This window comes from Macrobrachium nipponense, chromosome 11, assembly GCF_015104395.2.
Source record: "Macrobrachium nipponense isolate FS-2020 chromosome 11, ASM1510439v2, whole genome shotgun sequence".
In the NCBI taxonomy this organism is placed as follows: domain Eukaryota; kingdom Metazoa; phylum Arthropoda; class Malacostraca; order Decapoda; family Palaemonidae; genus Macrobrachium; species Macrobrachium nipponense.
Genome location: NC_061087.1, coordinates 24,468,248 through 24,486,353, shown reverse-complemented (window position 1 = coordinate 24,486,353; position 18,106 = coordinate 24,468,248). Strand labels below are relative to the sequence as shown.

At 33.1% G+C, this 18,106-nt stretch overlaps 1 long non-coding RNA gene across 1 annotated transcript; it reads left to right on the top strand.

Annotated features, from left to right (window-relative positions):
* Nucleotides 1-10,012: 10,012 nt before the first annotated feature.
* LOC135218755 (uncharacterized) lies at nt 10,013-11,793 on the top strand. The gene is made up of 4 exons (XR_010315378.1): nt 10,013-10,132; nt 10,507-10,593; nt 11,447-11,533; nt 11,724-11,793. It is a non-coding gene; the product is annotated as an uncharacterized LOC135218755 (long non-coding RNA).
* Nucleotides 11,794-18,106: the final 6,313 nt, after the last annotated feature.

Below are 18,106 nucleotides of genomic sequence, written 5' to 3'. Positions count from 1 at the left end.
ATGGAATACTTTGATACCAACGTTTTTGGAAACACTATGTAAGAATCCACAGAAACAATTCAAAGACATCTGCCTGGTAAGAATTTGTGTAGGATAACTGGAAGACCTTACAAGTTACAAGATAAAAAGCTTATAAAAACTAACGGAAGGTTATGTTTAAAAGAAAAGCCTTCAGACGCTTTGTTTAGAATGTCTGAATAAATCCAATGCAAAAGATGACTTAGGAGATGAAGAATAAAAGCACCTTGGGAAGGATGAAACTAAATAAGCGGATAAGCTAAGGAAAACAATATAACACTGGGAAAGTAACCTGAAGCAAATAAGCCTCTGCTAAACTGGATGTGTTTTCAGTCTTTGGTTGAGGATCTACAAAAACAAAAAGTGGGGAAATCGTTCTTGCTTCATAATCAGTGCCGACGAAAACACTAATTAGGCTATTGTTCCAGCTGGGACACTTTTAAAGGATATGCTCTTCGTAATATGCTCTTTGACAAAAAAGATTTCGACCATTTGATTTTCAACAGTTACGAATAACAAATGAATTTTTTAGACAAATATGAGTATATATATATATATATATATATATATATATATATATATATATATATATAATATATATATATATATATATATATTGCCACGAGAAGGTAAACATAATATTTACTCAAGTTTTCATACGACAATCTGAGGTTTACAAATATTTAAGTATGAACATATTTACGTATGATTATCGTTAGGCAAGTGGAGAGGGCCACAGTAAGAGGCGGTTATATGAAGGCGAGAGTAAAACCATTGCAGGCTGCAGGTGTGAATGCTTAATTATCCTTGTATGGTTTTCTATGGCGATCATGATGGCAATATATATATATATATATATATATATATATATATATATATATATATATATATATATATATATATATATATATATATATATATATATATATATATATATATATATATATATATATATATATATATATATATATATATATATATATATATATATATATATATATATATATATATATATATATATATATATAATATATATATATTTATATATATATATATATATATATTGCCATCGTGATCGCCAGAGAAAACCATACAAGGATAATTAAAGCATTCACAACTGCAGCCTGCAGTGGTTTTACTCTCGCCTTCATATAACCGACTCGCACTGTAGTCCTCTTCACTTGCCTAACAACAATCACATTCACAACAAATATCAGCGCAGGTATAACCTACTATATCATATAACTATCGGGGTGGCCAGTCTACCGCTGATCTTCTAAATATTATGTACAAAGTCCGTAGGCCCTTTTATGTTCATACTTAAATATTTGTAAACCCCAGACTTAGTCGTATAAAAACTTTAGTAAATATTATTTTTACCTTCTCGTGGCAAAATACCGAGGAAAAAAAAACTCAATTATACAAATACACAAAGTGAAAAAAGTACCCAGCCCTAAGTTTTCCCCAGGAAAGAAACCCTATCCATTTTTCATTGATGTAGGCCCTGAGGCTAGCGACTAAGAAACGCCCCACGTCAGACTTTAATCAAACAGAACTAACCTATTCAATATCAAATAGCGTAGGAGAACATGAAAAGGCTCTTTTAATATCCTTAATGTATGGAATGTTTGCTGTTGCGTTGCCCTATTCGACTTTATCAAAGGTCAAGAATATATATATAAAAATGTTTTCATGTGTTCTTAAAAGCATGTATATCCACTGAGTATTTATTTTCACGTTTCATTAAATATGGCCGTTTATTCCCAACTACTCTTGGTATGTCCCACTTGGTCTTGATATTTACAGATGGACTCCATAGCACGAAGATCTTGATGTTATTTACCTATACTGCTCGATTGATATTAAGTGACTACAGAATTTCTGTGAGCAATGTGATTATTTTTACCTACATTCGTATGGTCACCTTTCTTGGATTCATTTCACACAAATCTAACCTCAATGAGATAAACTTTATGAATGTAGTGCATTTTCATAAACCGTAATGTAGTCTCAAATCTATGAAGCTATGAAAGGTATTTCCTCTAGATTGTTTACTAAGTTAGCTGACAAGCTGAAAATGTTTGAAATTCATATCTGTCACTATATATGTATACTCAAAAAGATATGCTTCCAATTCAGGATTTGACGTGAAAATGTTTTTTAATTACATATATAGAATTGTATATGAAGATTTTTTAATAATGTATTTTAATTACAATCAATAACAGACTTATTAAGTATGAAAGTGAGAAGAGTTTTATTTCAAACTACGAACCATTTCTTGTTTGCTACTACTATACTCATGGAGGAATACTCGAGAAGCAAATGTCATACTCGTACAAAATTCAGAACACTTGTATTTAAATAGATGTATCCATATATATATATATATATATTATATATATATATATATATATATATATATATATATATATATATATATATATACATACATATATATGTGTGTGTGTATGTGTGTAATGCAGTGCTACCTCATGAGTTTATGCCAATAGAACATGAATAAACATGTATGGTATATATACATAATATATATACAAGACATATATATATATATATATATATATATATTATATATATATATATATATATGTGTGTGTGTGTGTGTGTGTGTGTGTATATATGTATATATATATATATACTATATATATATATATATATATATTATATATATATATATATAATATATATAATTGTACGGAGAAACGACCTTCAAGACGTAAGAACACATACGTTTAGCAGACGGGAAATTAACACTATATTCAAGTTCAATTAAAAACGTCCCTCGTCTCTATGAAACTGATATTTCTTTGCCACTTATCATCCCTATCATAGCTACTTTATTTTCAGCGCTATCAAAGGACGCCAAAGATAAAATAAAATCGTATCCTATCCTTTCGTGAAGATGAATAGCCTCCATAAAACTTTTCAACGCTGATACTGTAGTGCTCCAATCAGAATCAGTAAAAAAATTAGTTACATTTTTCTCATCCGGGATTCTGATTATGTCGATTTTGGACCTGATATATATATATATATATATATATATATATATATATATATATATATATACATATATATATATATATATATATATACATACATACTATATATATATATATATTATATATATATATATATATATATATATAATTATATATATTATATATATATATATATATATATATATATTCGAAAGGTTTTAATTTAGATCCTTGTCGCAGGTTTGACTAAGTCCCCTTTTTCCAGTTTATCTTTCTAGCCTGCGTTATCACTCATTGCAAGAGTGAGATGGAAATTTTCACAAGGATAATATTTTACATCTTCCAATGTCCTCTCATTATTTTATGTTAAACATTTCAAGATTTCGTTTCTGCAAATGCTATAGAAAAAATAAGTACACTGAAGATTAATAACCATTCACGTAAACAGCAAAACGATGAAATATTTCCTAACAAAGCCAGCAAAAGCAAGAACAACAAGTAAATCTTATTAGATACGAATAAAATTTGCAAATAAGGTCTGACAAGAATACGTGCATGCCATTCATGAGTGAAGCCTCACCTGGAAAGGTTGTGACTTTTCACAACCTCGTCATCTCTTTTGATATTAAATAAACTTCTTACATCATCTACAAAGTAAAATAAGCCAACAGCAACAGCAACTCCTATAAGTAAGTTAAGTAATGCTTTCATCCAGCTGAAAAAGTAGTTATTAAACCTGACGAATGAGTCCAGAAGACAATGATGGCTTCTTGATTTAAACATAGTCCTTCATTTACAGGTTGAGTGTCACTTTTAATTACTAAAAGTCATCCGTAGTTTGACGAACTGGTGTAATCCCTTTTATCCCCATTCTGAGAATATGGGCTTCAAGTATTCTGATATTATTCAGCCTTTACTTACTTCAACTTTTTAGGAATATTGGTTTGAAAATGGGACAACGCTGAAAGCTAAAATTTTGATATGTCATAGGGTATAAAAAAAAAAAACTGAGAAACTTTGGCTGGAAAACTCAAAGATTCAAAATAATGGGATACGCCATTTCTTCAAAACAGGAAAGAAATGACCGCACCCTCGTGGATATTCACCAAAAATAAGCCACTTGAGAAATACCAGTGAATTAATGACTGTACTCACGTTCGCCGGAATCCGTTCAACAGCTCCTGAGATATATACCTCAGAAATGCACCTCAAAATTATAACTACACACACACACAACACACACACACAAACCCCTGCAAGCCCTAATGGAGACAGAACCTCTCTGAAGGAGATCATTAATCATCTGTACTCGAACTTAGTGACACTTACAGCAAATCAATCACAATTTCGGAACATAATTTTGGGTAATTCCTATTGAAGCAAAGTTGCGGTCCACTTCAACCTGATGTCTTTCTTAATTCCTTTGCTATACAGTCTCAGGGTCCTCCTTTAATCTCTTACAAGCTTTTTTTTTTATTTTCCTGCGTAACCTTTTAATGTTTCCCATTCATATTTTGATTCTCAATATTGGTTTAAAAATGTTTTTTCCCTTTTGCTCTAGAAAGTAAGATTATGAAAATTTCTATTACAAAGGTAGGGCTAAAGTCATAAAACAATGGGGTATATATATATATATATATATATATATATAATATATATATATATATATATATAATATATATATATATATATATATATATATATATATATATAAATATATATAGTATATATATGTGTGTTTGTATCTATTCGTGTGTAAATATATATATATATATATATATATATATATATATATATATATAGTTATATATATATATATATATATATATATATATATATATATATATATATATATATATAGATCTTTTGAATTTGTCTATGTAATGGGTATTAATATTTAGAATAAATTAGAATAAAACAGCGAAATAATATCAGTCACTTTGTTATTTGCCATTAAAAGAGTTGAGTTCACCTTACACCTGAAATACCGAGAAATACTAGCATTATGAAAAGAATTAATTTTGAGCACTATTAAAAAACAATAATGAGAGAGTTTTGAATAAAATCAGAACTCAAATCACAACCAGATGAATACAGTCAACAAAATTTTTAAAAATGACATAAAAATACGAGAGCAATCTGTCGTCAAATATAAAAAAAAATGTCCAGAGCAGCGAAAAGACGCCCAGAGATTTTTTTTTTTTTTTTTTTTTGCGGAATCCCAGTGTGCAAGGCATATCTTGCATCTTCAAAGTCTCTTCACGTGAGAGTCTCATCAGCATGATGTCACTCATACTTGATATACAATGTTCATCCCAATCTCTCTCTCTCTCTCTCTCTCTCTCTCTCTCTCTCTCTCTCCTTTAATTCCTGAGCTCTTTTCGCCCCACTTTTATCTCTGTGTGCCTCCTCTCTTGATATATTATTTAAGTCTCTCTCTCTCTCTCTCTCTCTCTCTCTCTCTCTCTCTCTCTCTCTCTCTCTCTCTCTTGTCTGTGAAAACAACACTTTTTTTTTATTTGAAGTTTATGGAGAAAGGTAAATTAACTTGTTTAATATCAAAATAAGCGTAATTGCCACCCAGCTGACTAAAAAATTAATTTTTCCATGGTTAGTAAACAAATAATTTTGCCCCTACTGGTAAATAAATCATTTTCACCATTGCTGGTAAATAAATAATGTTGCCACTGCTGATGAATACATAATTTTTCCCAGATGACAAACAAATATTTTTCCTCTACTGATAAATAAATCATTTTCCTCCTGCTGATAAATAAATCATTTTCCCACTGCTGGTAAATAACATTATCCCCCTGCTGGTAAATACATATTTTTTACCTGCTGATAAACAAATAATTTTCCTCTACTGATAAATAAATAATTTTCCTCTACTGATAAATAAATAATTTTTCCCTTTGCTGGGAAACAAATGATTTTTCACCATATTGACAAATAAATCATTTTCTATTTGCTGATAAATAGAAAAATAGACAATTTCCCCCCTGCTGGTAAATAAATCCTTTTTTCTCTAATCAAAAAAATAATTTTCCCCTGCTGATAAATATTTATACCAAAACTTTAATGTTGTGTATTTCGAAAAAAAAGCAAGAGCCTTCTCTGTATATTTTTACTTGTAAAATAAAACCTTGTAATGTTTCATAAATGACAGATGGATATAGATGTAATATTAAAAGAATACCTTCCTACATATTTCTATGACTGTATGATAAAAATAAATGTAATATTAAGACATTTCTTCATATATATATTGCTATGCCTGACTTTTATTGTAAATGATGACATATCTTGCCAGTTAGATTAAATACGCTTACATTCGGTATACAATGCCAGAACAATTTGTGATTAAAAAAAGTGTAAATAATAAAGATTGGAATACGATATATATATATATATATATATATATATATATATATATATATATATATATATATATATATATATATATATGACGGCGATCCCCGGGTTACGACGGTTCTGGCTTACGACGTTCCGAGGTTGCAATGCTTTTTCTTAAATATTCAATGGAAAAATCCGTCCTGGGTTACGACGCTTGTTCCGAGGTTACGACGCTGACGCTTCCGACGCTCCGAGTTAACGACGCTTTTAAAAAACGCATGCTATGATAAAAATCCTTTATAGTTTAGCACAGTATATAATAAAAATAAGTTTTTGGTTACATTACAACAAAAATTTTGAGGTTATGATGATTTTCGACACTTTTTATGTCGTATTTTTAAAATTTTTTTAGTGACACCTCATATGCGGAACTAGTTTCCGAGCGAATGAATACACTAGCTTGGGATGCGCAGTTTAAAACAGTCCAAAAGCGCAAATAATAAAAAAATCATTGCTTGTTTCCAGTAGATAATTAAAAAAACTAAGTTTCTGGTTACATTACAACGCAAATTCCAAGGTTACGACGTTTTTTTATGCTTTTTAACGATACCTCATACACAGAACTAGTTTCTGAGCGGAGGCGCATAAATTAATTTATGCTATTAAACTGTATGGTAAATTGACCGAACAACGACCTCGAACGGTCGAGGACGCTAAGCATAACAATACCAAACGACGCCACTTCAATCGCGTGCCTGCCTGCATTTCACTAGGTTGTGTGCTGATCCGTTGCTGATTTTCATTGCTTTTTTCGCGCATTTACTATGACTCCTGAACGGCAGAGTACTTCCCCCGATGATAGTTCATCCAAGAAGAGGAAGGTCATCACCATGGAGGTAAAATATGACGTGGTCAAGCGTTTGGAGAAGGGAGAAACTAACACCGAGATAGGTCGTACTTTAGGGTTGAGCAGGATGACCGTGGTAACCATAGTGAAGGACAAGGAACGTATTCTGAAACACGTTAAGGATGCTGCACCGATGAAGTCAACGATGATTAACGAGAAGCAACATAGCCAGAGCATTGTTGAAATGGAGAAATTGCTCATGATATGGCTGGAGGACCAGAACCAGCGACGTGTTCCGGTGAGCTTAAGTGTGATCCAGGAGAAGGCTAGAGCGCTGCATGAGGCAGTAGTGAAAAAGTTTGGAGAAGGCAGTGCTGGTGGTGAATTTTCCGCGAGTATAGGTTGGTTTAACCGTTTTAAGGCTCGCGCAAATTTGCATAATGTGAAGCTGCAAGGTGAAGCTGCTAGTGCTGATAGCGAAGCAGCAGAAAATTTTCCAAGTGGTTTGGCTGAGATAATTAAGGATGGTGGTTACACGGCTGACCAAGTCTTTAATGTGGATGAGACTGGATTATTTTGGAAAAGAATGCCGAATCGAACGTACCTTTCCAAGGAGGAGAAGTCAGTACCTGGCCATAAAGCTGGTAAGGAGCGACTAACTTTGCCGTTTGGGGCCAATGCAAGTGGCGATTTGAAACTTAAGCCCTTGCTGGTGTATTTGGCCGAGAATCCCAGGGCTTTCAAGGGCATTTTCAAGAGTCAACTCCCTGTGATTTGGAAATCAAACAAGAAGGCTTGGGTTACCTTGATGAACTTCGAAGATTGGTTCAATGACCATTTCGTGCCAGCAGTGGAATGGTATTTGACTTCGAGGGGTCTGCCTTTTAAGGCCCTTTTAGTCCTGGACAATGCCCCTGGTCACCCTTCAAATTTGAGCGACATGCACCCTAATGTGAAGGTGGTGTACCTCCCACCCAATACCACATCGCTGATACAGCCAATGGACCAGGGAGTAATTGCTAATTTCAAGGCTTACTACCTTAGAAGGACCATACGTTTTGCTTTGAGGGCCATAGAAGCTAACAAGGAGTTGACACTGAAGCAATTCTGGAAGGGCTACAACATTGCTGATGCAGTGAAGAACATTGCAAGTGCTTGGGACGAGGTGAAGACGACAACTTTAAATGGGGCCTGGAAGAAACTGTGTCCACAGTTTGTGCACAGTTTTGAAGGCTTTGACCAGACAGAAGACGTCGAGACTGTGACGAGGAAGATCGTAGGGCTAAGCAAGAGGCTGAAACTAGATCTTGAACCTGATGATGTAACAGAGCTGCTGGCATCCCATGGAGAGGAATTGTCAGCAGAGGACCTCCTTGAGCTGGAGCAACAAATGATTGAGGAGGAGGAGGCGGCACCAGAGCCAAAACCCAGGTCATTAACTGTGAAAGGCTTGTCAGAGGGTTTTACTCATTTGGAGAGAGCCTTGACTTCTTTTGAGGCAAAAGACCCTAACGTTGCCAGGTTTGACAAAATAAAACGAGGAATTATGGATTTGGTAACTTTCTACAAGGAGACCCTGAAGGAGAAGCAGACGAAGAGAAGTGTGCAGTCCAGGCTTAACACTTTCTTTCACAAGTCTCCAGTACCACCACCTCCCACTCCTAGTCCTGGTAAGGAATTCTGAACTGTTTTACTAATTTATGTGTTTACATAGTGTATATAAAATGTGTTAATTTTTTAATGTAACATATACTAAATGTTAGAGTAAATTGTAACTTCATTAATTTTCATCATTTGTAATTTTATTGCAGAAGTGGTGACAGTTACAGATACCCCTGTACTACCTGTGACAGTTCCAGATCCCCCTGTACCTGGACCCTCTGTAGCAGCCCGTCCACCTGTATCAGATAAGCAATTTCATTTTTCTCATTTTCATGTTGGAAATTGTTTACTACATTATGGCATACATACACTACTACATAGTGGTACAATGTGTTTGATGCTGCATAACCTTATTTTTTTTTTCCATTCCAGACACCTTTGATAGTGACAGCGACCCAGATGACCCTGAGCCTTTCCATGGTTTTGATGGCTCGCCCTATTCATCAGGTAAGGAATCCTTAACAAATGTGTTTAAAATGTTTTATAAATTGCTAATAGAAATTTTATTAAAAGTGTACATACATATGCTACAGTTACATCCACCTTACATTTATGTACCCCATCATTCTTTCCAGATCTAGATGCTCGTATCACCTCTCCAACTCCTTCAGGTAAAAGAATTCTTCATTTTTTATATTGTATTACTACATATGTCAAACAGTAATAACATGTGCAGTAGTTACAGTAGTACATACATACTCTATCATTTATATTTTTTATCATTCCAGACTCCCAAGCACCAGCCCATCCCACTCCATAGCCCAGCCACCCACTCTCATCTACCATATGCCCATCCCAGTAAGCAAGCCAACCACTAGAATTTAGTAAGGACATTTTTTTTTATTAATGTTTTATTATTTACATATGTAATAACCATGTTATGTATGTAACATACATACTAATCATATGTACATTATCATTCCAGACTGACATGCGCCTTGTGACTTACATAAACCAGACCTCTACATAGCCTACATGTCTTCATTTTGCTGAAGGTAAGGAATTCTCAGTTGTTTTTAATGTGTGCATACAGTAAATTGTTAATTATGGAACAATAAATTTTGTACACTTAAGTGTTACAAAATTTATTGTACTGTCCTTTAATATTAATTCTTCATTCCACACTGCCCATCATCCTAGCCTGTTATCTGTGATAAAGCACACTGAAGTTAGGTATGGAATGCTCTACACCTCCATCTCCATCTCCCACAACCTAGGTAACAGCTTTGAGACTCACTAAAAGTTGGTAAGTTATGTAAGGAATTTCTAAATTAAGTTTTATACTACATGTTATATCTGATTATTAACCACTGTATGGATGCATATTACGTATTGTAACCCCCTTACTATGCATAGAGGGATTACTGACAAATTATTTTTGTACATTCCAGAATCCCAGAAACCCCCCCGAATGATTGTAGGCTAGGGGCCAACATAAGACTTGTCCAGGGTTACATAGCACGACAACTTTAAACTAAAAGTAAGAAATTAATTAACATACATTAACTAAGTTTTATACATGTTATATCTGATATTAAACCACTGTATGGTGCATATTACTGTATGTAACTTACTATGCATAGAGAACTTACTGACATAATTATTTTTTGTATATTCCAGAATCCCAGAACCCCCTGAATGATGTAGGCTATGGGGCCACATAAGACTTTGTCCAGGGTTACATAGCACGACAACTTTAAACTAAAAGTAAGGAATTAATTAACATACATTAACTCTTTTAGTACTCTTGATATATCTACAGTAATTAACATATTGCATTCACGACTTTCTGTAGTATATTTTGTACTAATTTTGTTACTTTTTCCTTCCAGAACCAACATTTTTCACACAACTCCAGGTTGTACTACACATTACAAGTGTCATCGAGGGATAACTACAAGTAGAAGTACCATTTTTGGATAGAAAAAAACCCTTCAGGAAAGTATACGTATCAAATGTAACATGTAGTAGTGTACCAAAGGATGAAAAGTAAGGTTTTTACATACAGTATGTACATACGTACATAACTTTTTTATTAGGAATTTCCAACCAAGTTTGATTACATGTTATAAACCACTGTACGCATGGTTACTATACTGTATGTAACTTACTAACATACATGACTTAACTTAGATAATTTTTTTGTACATTCCAGAATCCCAGAACCCCCTGAATGATGTAGGCTATGGGGCCACATAAAAACTTTGTCCAGGTTACATACCATAGCACGACAAACTTTAAACTACAGTACTAAAAGTAAGGAATTATACATAGTAATTAACATACATTAGTAACTACTAAGTTTTATACTATTTAAAAAAAAAAGTGACCAAGATCTCTCACATGGGATAAGTGATCAAGGTCTCTCTCATGGGATAACTGGAAACTTTGCAAGGTTAGTAAAATCTCCACTCCTGCTGAACAGAGGGTGTAGACCAATCATTTACAACATGCATACCAGTAGTACACTGATATTAAACCACTGTATGGTGCATATACTGTATGGTAACTTACTATGCATACAGGACTTACTGACAAAATTATTTTTTGTACATTCCAGAATCCCAGAACCCCCTGAATGATGTAGGCTATGGGGCCACATAAAACTTTGTCCAGGGTTACATAGCACGACAACTTTAAACTAAAAGTAAGGAATTAATTCACATACATTAGCTCTTTAACTCTTGATATAACTCAAAGTAATGAATTATAAACTAAAAGTAAGGAATTAATTAACATACATTAACTCTTTTACTCTTGATATCTATAATTTACATATTGCATTCAGGACTTTGTGTAGTATTTTGTACTAATTGTGTTATACTTTTACCTTCCAGAACTACCAGACTGGGATTTTAGTGTACTCCAGGATGTACTACCAAAGGATTACTTCAAGAATTTGCATAGTGTACCTAAGGATACTTCAAGAATTTGCATAGTGTATAGTGTATAATCTAACCTAAGGATTACTTCAAGAATTTGCATAGTGTATCAGTGTATATAAACTCAACTAAGGACTTGGTACTTCAAGAATGTGCATTTAAAGTGTCACAAGAGCATATTAATAAAGATTATACCTTCAAGAACCATCCTTTGGCATTGAAATAACCACACTACACATAATGCAATACTTGCATGTCACACAGGTAAGGTCTCTTTAACTTTTTATTACTTTGAGGCATATTTCCAAGTGTCGTTCCGGCTTACGACGATTTTCGGGTTACGACGCGTCTCAAGAACAGAACCCCTGTCGTAACCCAGGGACTGCCTGTATATATATATATATATTATATATATATATATATATATATATATATATATATATATATATATATAGAAGATTTTGTAGAGGGCATGTATTTTTGTGGTAGTCACGTGTTCCTTTATCATTTGGAAACATGAAATGTACGATCACGCACACACACACACATGCACACACACACACACACACACACACACATATATATATATATATATATATATATATATATATATATATATATATATATATGTGTGTGTGTTGTGTGTGTGTGTGTGTGATCGTAAATTTCATGTTTCCAAAGGATAAAGGAACACGTGACTACCACAAAAATACATGCCCTCTACAAAATCTCCTATATAATATATATAGATATATATATATATATATAGATAATATATATATATATATATATAATATATATATTATATATACATGTGTGTGTGTGTGTGTGTGTGTGTGATCGTACATTTCATGTTTTTAAATGATAAAAGAACACGTGACTACCACAAAAATACAGGCCCTCTACAAAATCTCCTCTATTGTACAGCACATTCCAGCTTTGCCTACAAACTCCTCGTGTAGAATACGGTCTATTTAGCTTCTCCTTCAGACAAGAGGACGCCCACTATAAGAACATTCCCTTCCTGTTTTTAATGAGAGAGAAAAGAATGACCATCTACTTTTCCTTCCAGTTATTGTATTTAGAAAAAAAATGAATAAACTAAAAACGTCCTCGACTCTAAATATAAAAGAAAGCCTTCTCGTAAACTATTTTCCCTTCGTTAACCTTATATTTTGAATTTTCGTTACAGATTCGTCAGAGAATAAGAAAAAAAGGTGCATTTACATGAATAGCAACCTTTTAATTTTCAATGTAATAAGCCTCACAATGAGTATGCATCATGAGAGAGAGAGAGAGAGAGAGAGAGAGAGAGAGAGAGAGAGAGAGAGAGAGAGAGAGAACTTTTAAATATCCATATGATCATGACTCTTAATGAATAATCGCATATGAAATGTGAGAATTAAAGTGAAGATTGAGCACTAAAAAAACGAGAGAGAGAGAGAGAGAGAGAGAGAGAGAGAAGAGAGAGAGAGAGAGAGGAATTATGTAAAATATAATAAATATAAACAGAAACATCCATAACGAAGATAATCACGATGACAGACTAATGGTATATGAGAAAAGGAAGGTACACACAGAGAAGAGTAAAGAAATTGAAACCATCCTGGGAGGGAAGAACTATTGACTCCGTAACATCGGCTGATAATTACGAGAGGTAAACATAACTCCAGTACTTTGATCGTGTGACCATTATCATATCTGGCGAACTTCTGATGAACGCGGCCGTCTACTTCAGATGTGGCTTTTGTTTACTTCTGATGTGGCTTTTGTTTATAAAAGGGCTACAGGCTTGAAGCATATTGAAAGTAAGGGGAATGGGGAAACACCTTTGATGTGTTACAAAAAAATGAAAAGAAAATGGATGCCTGCCGATCAGAAATATTAATGATATTCAGAAAGTACAGGTTTATTCTGACACGGGGTTTATTTTCATGACATAGAAGGTATTACTATTGATCTAAAGATGAAGCACTGTCGCACTGAACAGCTGATCTAATCTGATCTAGAATTACAAATTAGATCTGGAATTAACGCTGACTTTACTCATGCTTTCTGTTGAGGGAAAATAAAATTATCAGTGAACTGTACATTCTAAAACACTGCCATATACCAAGGTTCATTATGCGGTTGCTTAAATTAAATGTAGTGACAGTCCAAAGCGTAGTTTTAATCTTTCAGGAAAATGAAAGCAATACAAACTACTAAATAGTAGTTTACAAAAGAATCATTGTGGATCTTTTGCCTAAAATCATCTACACCTGGCGATATTTACCTTAAGGTCTCTTTGATAGCTGACGCGTTATTGGATACCTCTGAAGTCCTTACGTGATTTTCCAGTAGGATAATGTTAGTTTGTTACATTATTTCAGGAATATCTAGACAATATATATATATATATATATATATATATATATATATATATATATATATATATATCATATATATATATTACATATATATATATATATATATTATATATATATATATATATATATATATATATATATATATATATATATATATATATATATATATATATAATATATATATATATATATATATATATATATATATATATATATGTACATATATATATATATATATATACATATATATATATATATACTATATAATATATATATATATATATATATATATATATATATATATATATATATATATATATATATATATATAATAAAAAAAATGTCAGTTAAGAAATTCATAGAAATGATCAAACTTATTACGTGAAACATTCAACTAAAAATTATTTCTGGTGAGTAATAAATAAAAAAATCATCACCAGTTTCCTTATCACCATCATCACGTAAAATAAACAGAAAGGGAAGAACAAAAGGCGACCAAAGCTCACTTGAGGGGGGGGGAATGCATTGCGCAACCCGTAACACAAAGAAGCTAGAGAGGAAGAGAGAAGTATAAGGAAACACCATTGTTGGATTAGCGGTTCCTCGGCTCTTAAATTCCGTCCAAAATGGGTTTCGATTCTCTGGAGCACAATTGCACTAGAAGCCATTCATTGCTCTTTCAGTCACGGATGCAGCAGAAGCCTTCTCGTTTCTAATTCCACTTTTAGCCCCGACGATAAAGGAAAGGAGGGCCTCGGGAAATTACCTACGAGACAATGGTAATTGGGTGAGTTGGGCTGCCTACTACCCGGATGGAATTTGCAGTTGTGTGGCTCCTTCCGATGGACTGGGATGATTTAAAGACGCGGAAACATGAGAGTTTGTTAGGGAAGACTTCTTTTCTTGGTGATTCTGTTTCTATAGTTTATATGTATCAATCACACATACACATATACTTATACATATAAGAATTTTCATTATATGTGCTTGATGTGCGCTGAGCTCTGATAGTTGAATATAAAGGTTAGAATCAAAATTATAAAAAAGACTGATTCACTATTTTGAACTATCACTGTAAACAAAGGCATCATTATGCTGTCAGATCTTAAAAGGGAGTGATTCGTTCATTCTACGAATGCAATAACTGTCGACTAAAGACAGAATTAATATATTTATACAGTGAGGCTAATGGCAACAAACTTTCATTTACTGAAATTACACATTTCAGGTCAATGTGCAGAGTTTACTGAGCTGTCACTACAGAAATTATAAAAGAAGATAGACAACGAAGCCCAGATGTGTCTCTACCTTCGGCATCTCTGCTTATCCAGACGTCTAGTGGACAACTAGGTGTTCCATACGAAGAGGACTGGAGCTCGAAGTCAAGTTAACAAAAGATCTTCATCCATAAAAGCCTTCATTTCCCCAGCTGTATTTGGGCCTGACAAATTCTAGTGGATCGAAATCTAGCTGAGGTCTCTATCTGTAATCCTATACAATAAGAACATTTCTTGTATATCACCACAATCGAAATTAATGATCTTTTCTCACCTGTAGTTGCCTTCATAATTGACAACTGCTTACGAGTAATCTTCCCATATTTAACGTCCCTAGCTAAAAATTAATTGTATGCAATCTGGTTTTTTTTTATTGTAATCATCTTTAATATTTTTTTACTACTATTCTCAATATTACGTCATTACCAATATTATGAATACTGCGTTTTATACTTTTTCAGCAACTCTGTGGATATTGCAGATTTATTTTTGTCATGTTATCTCGTGTATCTAGATTGCGTACGTTATTGTCTCTGCTTTGTATATTCCATGTATATGGCCTTGAGCTTCAGTGAAATGTATTATTATCATTATTATTATTATTACTCAATACCTAATTGACGAGGAATACTCAGTTGTTTCTACTTTCGTCTGGATCTACCGTATCAGAACATAATTAAGATTATGTGAATTCATTAATCAAAATTTAGTTACATGCAAGAAACTATCACAGATCATTCAAAATGCGTCATGTCTCTCTGTCATTAAAGAGATACAATTATTCATTCAAAACCTTACTTGCCCTAAAAACGAGGTGTTCTACAAAAACATCACTCAAACGTGAGGAGGAATAAGCCAGATCCTTTCGTTAACGTTTTCCATGTACTCTGCAGAGTAAATTTCCCAGAGTGTTTACCTAAACTTATCATAACATTTAGAAAGAATGTATTACTCTTCCATGAAAAATACCCAGACCTAACTAATTCTTGTAAAGTGATACTGAAATAAACTACGCAACGGAATATGTCGAAAATTTAAAACTTATTCCACATCACAGCAACACAAATTTATTTCCTTGATTTTTGCCACAACACAAGTATATTTATTTGAAGGATTTTCATAGGCTCCAAAGAAGCTGTTGGGCAAGAACGCCGTCATTTTGAATCTCAGATAACCCTCTTTAGCTCGTTATTAAATTTAAGAATCCCATAAAAAAAAGCGCCTTAAGTTTGACAAGTTAGACAATCATTCTCCCTGAAATGGGAACCACAAACACGCCCTCTCATAAAACGGTTATGAACCTTAAGTTGGGAGTCTATAAGAGTCAATTTAAGTCTCGGCGGGCCAGTGATGTTCCACCGTAGCTGAATAACTTCGCCTTATTATATGTTGAAGACACACAGTTTCCTTCCCAACTTATGGAAGATAAAGACACCGCCGGCGGTGCCGCCATCAATATGGGAACTATTTCAGTGCAATATTATGTAAATGGTTCTCCGGATGTTAGCAGTTTATCGCCTGAAACTTATGAACAAACATCGTTGCTCAGCGGCAGAACGTTGGTCCGGGCCGGAGGTGGGTTGGGGGGAGGGGGGGCGGGGGGGTGGCCGGCAGGGCAGGGTAATGGGCCTGGGTGGGTACCTCGTCGAGGTTTTTGGCCTCATTGTTGTTGTTGCTGACCTCTGTTGGCAGAATTTTTGGGGTCTCTGCACTCTCGATGAAAGGGGGTTTCAGTATTCGAATACACAGTTTATTTATTTATTTATTGGGCCATTGGGTAATAAGATGAATTTGAATTAATTGATTGTGTATGTATGTTATGTAGTATGTACGTATGTATGCATCATATGTAGAAAAAATATGTCTTTTGTTTACCTCTTTTATATATATTATATACTATTATATATAATATTATATAATATATATATATATATAATAATATATTATAGTTATATATATATATAATACTTATATATAATATGATTAATAAATCACTTTAGCACGTGATTCATTTATCACACATATCCACAGGTGAAAAAATAAGAGACAGGGTGTAGGTCATGACGGTTTGTTTCGGCTTTATTTTTCAAGCCATTGACAAAGGATATATATGTATAATATATATATATATATATATATATATATATAATATATATATGCATATGTTTATTATTATTATTGTTTCAAATTGTTTGTTGATTATTATTATTATTATTTTATTATTATTGTTATTATAGATAGCAACGCCCTCCCAACACCAGTGCAGTATTATTATTATTATTATATTATTATTATTATTATTATTATTATTATTCAACGATGAGTTCACATTTATATGAACGATGCAAAAATGGACATTAAATCCTATAACAGTATCTGTATCTTAAGTAATTACAATAAAAATTACATCAACAGTACACTATACTCTTTAATAACATTAGCTACATCCCCTCACGTGATATTTTATTTTAGACAGAAAAATTCAACTTTCTAATTATTCAAAACATTAGATATTTTAACATAAGACACACAGGTTCAGTATTTTAATTCCCGCATGCGTGTATGTTTGAGTTTGTGTCTGAGAGACATTGAGCTGGGTAAGTGTGTATGTCTGTTTGTTCATCGCTTTAATTTTTCATAAGAATGAAAAAGTGAGGAAATCATGATGTAGATGAAAGAGACAGCCAACAAA